Source organism: Lolium rigidum, chromosome 5 (genome assembly GCF_022539505.1).
Source record: "Lolium rigidum isolate FL_2022 chromosome 5, APGP_CSIRO_Lrig_0.1, whole genome shotgun sequence".
In the NCBI taxonomy this organism is placed as follows: Eukaryota; Viridiplantae; Streptophyta; class Magnoliopsida; order Poales; family Poaceae; genus Lolium; species Lolium rigidum.
The window spans coordinates 87,259,241-87,266,947 of record NC_061512.1 but is presented as its reverse complement, the minus strand read 5'-3'; the positions used below and the strand labels follow the sequence as shown (position 1 = coordinate 87,266,947).

Below are 7,707 nucleotides of genomic sequence, written 5' to 3'. Positions count from 1 at the left end.
CGGGGATAAGGTTATTGTTAACCATAATACGAACATTATCAATCCTCCCCAAATGTTTCTTTATAGCATTATCAGCAAGATTAACACCCAAATAACAATTTTTCAATGGTGGCAAGTCAAGCATATCATAGATTTTCTTAGGCATAACAGAAATACTTGCACCAAGATCACATAAAGCATTACAATCAAAATCATTGACCCTCATCTTAATGATGGGCTCCCAACCATCTTCTAACTTCCTAGGAATAGAAGTTTCAAGTTTTAGTTTCTCTTCTCTAGCTTTTATGAGAGCATTTGTAATATGTTTTGTAAAGGCCAAATTTATAGCCCTAGCATTAGGACTTCTAGCAAGCTTTTGTAAGAACTTTATAACTTCAGAGATGTGACAATCATCAAAATCTAAACCATTATGATCTACAGCAATGGGATCATTGTCCCCAATGTTGGAAAAAAAATTCAGCAGTTTTATCACAAGCAGTTTCAGCAGTTTTAGCAATTTCAGGTAATTTTGCACGCTTTGCACTAGGAGTAGAAACATTGCTAACCAATTATTCTACCATTAATAGTAGGATGTGTAGCAACATGTGAATCATTATTATTACTAGTGGTGGTAATAGTCCAAACTTTAGCTACATTATTCTCTTTAGAAAGTTTTTCGTTTTCTTCTCTTTCCCACCTAGCATGCAATTCAGTCATCAATCTTATATTCTCATTAATTCTAACTTGGATGGCATTTGCTGTAGTAACAATCTTATTATCATTATCCTTATTAGGCATAACTTTCAATTTTAAAAGATCAACATCGGAGGCAAGTCTATCAACCTTAGAAGCAAGAATATCAATTTTATCAAGCTTTTCCTCAACAGATTTGTTAAAAGCGGTTTGTGTACTAATAAATTCTTTAAGCATGGCTTCAAGACCAGGGGGTACACTCCTATTATTGTTGTAAGAATTCCCATAAGAATTACCATAACCATTACTATTAGCAGAAGGATATGGCATATAGTTGTTACCAAAATTATTCCTATAAGCATTATTGTTGAAATTATTACGTTTAATGAAGTTCACATCAACATGTTCTTCTTGGGCAACCAATGAAGCTAAAGGAACATTATTTGGATCAACATTAGATCTACCATTCACAAGCATAGACATAATCACATCAATCTTATCACTCAAGGAGGAGGTTTCTTCGACAGAATTTACCTTCTTACCTTGTGGAGCTCTTTCCGTGTGCCATTATACCATATATAAAAGCTAAACAATTTACCCCTCTCATAGTGATTTGGATACTGTAGATAGACACATTATCCTCTATTTTCTCTAATAGCTACATGACGCGTGGCTGTTAATTTTTTCTTTGCTGGCTGAGTGTTTTCGGTTTTCCTTTCTTTTACTCTCAAGGCAACCGGTAACCGGCTATAAGGGCGCGCTACCGGTGATCGTATATGCTGTGCAGTGCTAAGATTTGCTTCATCAGTCAAAGCGGTGGTCAAACGTGGTTCCTACCATTCTGTAGAAATATCTGGAGACCACTACGACCCTGCGGGCTGTACCTCACCGACAAAGAGATGTCTCAAAATACCCTTGGTTATAGAAATTTCCTTTCCCACTTCTCCCCATCCTGCCTTGGATGTACGGAGTAGACCATAACGCGGCCGCCGACCTCCACTTCCTTATGGAACCGTGCCGCTTTCCTTGCCTCCTCCACCTTATCCAAAACATCTCCGTCTGGCCCGGTGTTGGCCTCCATGGGCTTATGCGTCGCGAGGCCGTGCAGGGAGGAGCAGCGGTGGGGCTTCGCCTCGCGTAGGAGGGAGCCAGGCTGAGGGGTGCGCCATCGCTGGGAGGAGGCCGTCAATCGCCGCCGATACAGCCTTCTTGCGCGGCCCTGTTGCGGGAGTCCGCGCCACGATAGGCCTCACGCTTGAGCAGGCTTCCCCGGTCCTCTGCGCGCCGCCGCCTATGCGGCCCTATCGCGGGGAGTCCGCTCTGCTGGGAGCCGCGGCTTTGCTGAGGTGAGGGCCACCGTGCGGCTCGCGCTGGATTCGCGTCCGCCTGTTGCTTGAGGTCGCCCGCCTTCTCCTTAGGCTGAATCGGCTGGGCCGCTACAAGCGAGCGGGCCAAGGCAGCGGCGGGGGGTACCGCAGTTCCTGGAGAGGAGGCCGCGGGCGGTGTAGGGAACGGTGTCCGCTGACGGTGCCGTAGGTCGTTGATGCTTCCTGCTAGGACCGATGTTGTCAGCTCCTGTCGCGATTAATTAAGCAACGTGAGTGTGCCACGATGCAGTCAATGTGGTAAGAGCAGCAGATTGCCTACCTTTTTGCTCTTCTTGACTCCACTTTCTCTTCTTTCTTTGTGTGTATGACCTGTTTGATTTCACTTCAGCAGAGAAAGTACATCTTGGTCCCACCGGTGGCTCCACAGAAGCCCACCCACACAAGTCGCAGCAGCTCCACGGTCATATGGAGCACAACATGTGCATGACGAAAAGTCCGATGACCACCGGCGCTGGAACTCCAGCGTTGGAGTAAGCTAATTCCTCTTCTCGAGCTCGCAGCTGCCTTTGAAAGCTGCAGGTTGGTTCTTCTGCAGTCAGGTCTGCGAGTCCGTGGCTCCGGCATGATCGTTTTCTAGGCTTTCCTTAATTTTTCAGATACTTCACAACTCATATTTGAAGAGCTTGACAATTGCAAGCATTTTCCCTCTGCATATTGCAAGGTATTTGTGATGTTCAACATACATGGCTGCAGAGTAGTATGATTTTGATTGCTGTTGGAAATCGCAATCTCATAAGCCACTTTGTTATTCCTAACTTTGTAGTTGGCTTGCAATTTTGCATCTACCAGAACGATATGGTGTCCTCATATCACCACCTTAAACTTAAAAGCACGAAAAAAAGATCAGGTTATGTCAGCATATGATTCGCACAACAGTTTTCCATTTTATGATTTTCAGTAATTTTGATAAACTCACCTATATATATATATATATATATATATATATATATATATATATATATATATATATATATATATATATATAGGGCACCTAGGAGCATGGGCACCAAACGTGTATTTCGTATATACCTGGAGTGTACGTGTCTAAATTACACATACCTAAGGTTTACATACCTAATATATACACATATAAGTTACACATACCTAACATTTACATACCTAACATACACACATGCAAGTTACACATACCTAACATATATATACACGTATCAGTGTACGTACACCTTAGGTATGCAATATATTAGGTATGTATCACTTGAGTATGCATATCTTAGGTATGTATACCTTAGGTATGTGTAACTTAGGTATGTATACCCTCGGGTATGTGTACTACAAAGCAAAAATACGCGTATCTACGTACGGTGCCCGGGCACCTAGGAGCACCAGTTAATTTACCTATATATATATATATATATATATATATATATATATATATATATATATATATATATATATATATATATATATATATATATATATATATATATATATATATATATATATATATATATATATGAGGTCGCACTATTTTGCAACCGGTGCTCAGAATATTATTCTGAGCACCACCGATTTATTAGAGGGAGCGATCAGGTCGGACAAAAGAAAAAACGAACGCACGCCCCTGCCTTCCTATTTCTTCACCTACCCCCCACCCACGAGCCAGGAAAGCTTCAACCGTACTCATCCCCAATCGCTGACGCCCTTCCCGCCGCCCGGGCACTCATCTCCGCCGGAGCTTCTACTCGGCCGGCGCGACCATCCACAGGCGCGCCTCCTCGGCCGGCGCGGCCCTCCACGGCCGGCGCAGACCTTCGCCGGGAATCCATGCCGCCGGAAGGCCCCCACCTCCATTGGCTGCAGCTCCCGGCCATAGGCCAGGGCGCCCCCGCTGCTGTCCCGCACCACCGGCCAGGGGCCCTCCGCAGCCCCTGGTTCTTCATCGCCTCCACGGGCCACGAGCCGCTGCGTCCTCCTTCTGGCGCCACCAACAGTCCTGCCTGACTGCCTCCGATTCAACCTCCGCCGATGCAGCTGGCTGCTAGGTGCTATCTCTCTCTAGTATCGCTCCTCCCTGCAGGCTCCCTTCACTGCTCCTCCATGACGCGGCCTGGCCTGCCGTGCCGCCGCTGCTAAGCTTCTTCGATGTGGCTCATGCACTCGTCCACGCGACCAGCCGACCACGCCGACACGTTTCTTCTTCCACATGACCACGCCGATACGTCTTGCCCCTGCTCCCCACAGCCGTCGGCCGCGACCTCCCTCTACTCCCAACTGCCGCAGGCGTGCGAGCTCTCCTGCCGCTGCCGGCATGGACTTACTCTGGCGCAGTCTTGTACTTTCGCTGTCACTGGCCTGAACTCGCGCCATCGGCCGGTGCCCGCATGATGCAGGTTGCTGCTAGTACTGGTGCTCCCGCCTGGTAAGGCCATCAAGCTGGACGTCACCATGCCCACCACGCACTAGCCTAGCCTCCCCACGAGTCGCCTTTGAATTTCAGGCCAGATTTCTCTGAACTTACTCGCGACGGACCTGCTCTGTGGTTAGCTGGTGCAGTTTGGCTAGCTTCTTTTTTGTTTCAAATTGATTATGGAAGCTCACATATTTTATCTAGTTCAGTAGAATTACTTGATGACAGTAGTACAACTTAAGAGTAGCGTAGAAAAGCACATGTGTTGTGGCCGGCCAAATTGTTGTTTGCTCTAGAACTGTTGCCGATGGTGTACTACTGCTGACTGTTGTTGCTTAAGTGGACACTCCCGGTTCAATTGCAGATACTCCGCGCAATTTCCTGTCTCTCGGCAAGCTGTGCAGGCCACATTGTAAATAATTGTTTGTACCCTGTTCGGAGCATATTTCTGATACATGTCATTGTTTTTCAAAAATGAGAATCATATATCTGTTGTTGCCATGTGGCTCGCTATCCACTCGTGTCTTCACGTCTTCAGATTGTGCATGCTGCAGATGGAGCTGGATTTCTGGGCTTCGTTGGATAGTTTTGTTTTTCTGTCGAGGAATAGCTCACTCGATTTTATTGTTTGTAATCTTTGAGAAGTACACTCATTTGTTCCCGCCTGCTCGCCTGCCGGCTTTCGCCCAGGTTCGACACCAGCGGTTGTGGCTGCATTGGGCCCCACTCGCTCCCGCCTTCTCCGATGTCAGTCGCCGCTGCCGTTGCCGCCCTTCCTTGTACATCTTCAAGGTCTCAAGGTCCGCCACCTGGAGGGCTCGCGCGCCACCGCCTTAAGGTCCCCCGCGCCGCCAACTACAGCCCCCCCCCCCGCGCCGCCGCCTTGAGGCCCGCCGCGTCGCCGACTACAGGTCCACCATGCCGCCGCCTCCAGTTCTCGCGCGTTGCTGCCTCCAGTTCTCGCGCGTTGCCGCCTCGAGAGCCCCACAACTACCTTCCTCTTGCACGGGTCCATTGCATCTCCGGCCTCCCCGCGCGCCACAGAGGTTGCCCATCAATGGAGTTTCCCCGGACCTCCTCGGCGCCGGTGGTTCTTACCCCACACTCCAGTGTTGCTCCCCTTCTCGGTTCGCGGGTTCGAGCTCTGCCAACCTCCTCAGAGTAGGCTCTGCCGCCCAGGTGCCTAGTACACCACGCGTGTGGCTGCTGTCGGCCTCCCGGGGCTCAGCCTCTAGACCGCCTCTTGCCAGCTCGGCCCGGCCGCACATCCACACGACGGCAACATGCCTAGATCCCAACGGAGCTGCCAGTGCCCTCCCACGGCTCTCTTGAACTGCCCCGTCCCTACGCCTGAATTTAGTCAACACCATTCCTGAACTTAGCGTGAGAGCCAGCAGAAGGAGGATGCGCGAGGCTATAGGCGTGCGCAAAGCTGCAGCTCTTGATTGACGCAACACTCTGTTTCTGCTCTGAATCCGGGCACTCGTGTTTGGACGTGCAAGTACACTTCGATTGAAAGGGAAGTGCGCACTTGATAAGGAACACGTACATAGCGATGAGCAAGAACGGGTGCTGCTGTCGCCTGACCTTTTGCTGTTTTGTCAAACAATTTAAATTTTGATGCATCCTGTGTGTTAGCAATTGTGACTTGTCTGTGCGCAACCTACTAATGCTGCTGATGCCTGATAGCTTGAGAGCATCATTGTCTTGTTTCTATTTTAGCAGATCGTTGTCTTGATTTTAGATGTCAAACAAGACAAACAAATATGCACATCTCAGTGCATTATCTTTTTCTCTAATTTCCAACGATAACTGAACATGAACGAGTAATAAGTCTAATGTAACAAGGTACAATCTGATAGCAGCCACATTCGACTATGGAACAGTACATTCTTTTGTAAACGTAGAACCATACCTAGAGCAGTACAATTATTTTTATCAAGGCAGTACAACTGTTCATCGAGTAAAAGTTCAGAAATAGTTGTTGCTCGACGAGAAACCAGCTACACATTCGACCGTTATTTTACACGCAGCGGCAACACTTATTACTATGCAAAATTGGCAGTTTTTAGTATTGTTTTGTCCGGCCACACTAACACTAGTTATTTTATCATCATGGAGAAGCTTTGAAAAAAAAGGAGGCCGCAGTGCAAGCATTTTTGGTTGGATAGTTCAATCTTATTATTAGGGAGTCGGGCAGCTCAATCTCCTTTTCCAAGCAGTGCAATGTATTTTCACGGAACATACACAAAAATGACATCGCGTAATACGTAACTTTTCGGGAAATCTAGAAAAGAAGACTAAAAAGAACTGTTCAATTTAATGTAGGGAAAGATGATGTGGATTTTTCGAGGACTTGGCAGTGTAAAATAACCCTAATCATTGTACTCCGGGCTGTTCAAGCATTGTAGTCCCGGCAGTTCAACCATTTTCGTCCTGGCAGTCCAAATCAGTTTTCAAAAATAAATAAAACACATCGAAATATTTATCTCGGCCATCGATAAGTAGAAGGATATGTCGCGGGAAGTTCAAGTACTCCATTTTCAAATAATTATTTATCTCGGTCATTGGTAAGTACAAGGATCCACTTTATTATTGGATGTACAACAAACCGACAAAATCCAAATGTAGAAAAAATAAAAACCCTGTCATCCGCGAGGAAGTTCAAATACTTGACGATGAGAAGTAAAACCATGCAACACTGGCAGTACAACCACTTATTATAGGAAGTACAAGCAACCCGACAAAATCCTAACATACAAAAAACAAAATAATCCCGCCATACGCGAGGAAGTTCAAATACTGGACAATGAGAAGTAAAACCATTCGACATGAGCAGTACAACCACTTATTGTAGGAAGTACAAGAAACCGATCAAAATCCAAATGTACAAGAAAACAAAATAATCTCATCATCCGCGAGGAAGTTCACATACTTAAAGCTGAGAAGTACAACCATTCGACACAAGTAGTACACCCACTTAATATAGGAAGTACAAGAAAACCGACAAAATCCAAATGCATGTACAAAAAACAAAAAAAGTCCAATCCTCCGCGGGAAGTACAAGCCATGATTCCGAGAAGTACAAGCGTTGACTATAGAACACTAACTACGGGAAGTACAAAGTGTACAAATAAATTTTTATCGGTTTGTATGAATAGTTTCGTGAAATCGTACCGAGAAGTACAACTGTATTACCCGGGAAATACAAGCTCATGTAGAGGGAAGTTCAAATACTTGATGCTGAGAATTACTAACATTCAATATGAGTAGTACAAC

General features: G+C 46.2%; 1 long non-coding RNA gene across 2 annotated transcripts; it reads left to right on the top strand.

The window, feature by feature from the left end:
* The first annotated feature begins 1,624 nt into the window (after window positions 1-1,624).
* Window positions 1,625-2,919, top strand: LOC124652160. 2 transcript variants are annotated; one of them, XR_006987608.1, is made up of 2 exons: window positions 1,625-2,297; window positions 2,392-2,919. It is a non-coding gene; the product is annotated as an uncharacterized LOC124652160 (long non-coding RNA). The 2 variants fall into 2 exon arrangements; XR_006987607.1 differs by having other exon boundaries at window positions 2,389-2,919.
* Window positions 2,920-7,707: the final 4,788 nt, after the last annotated feature.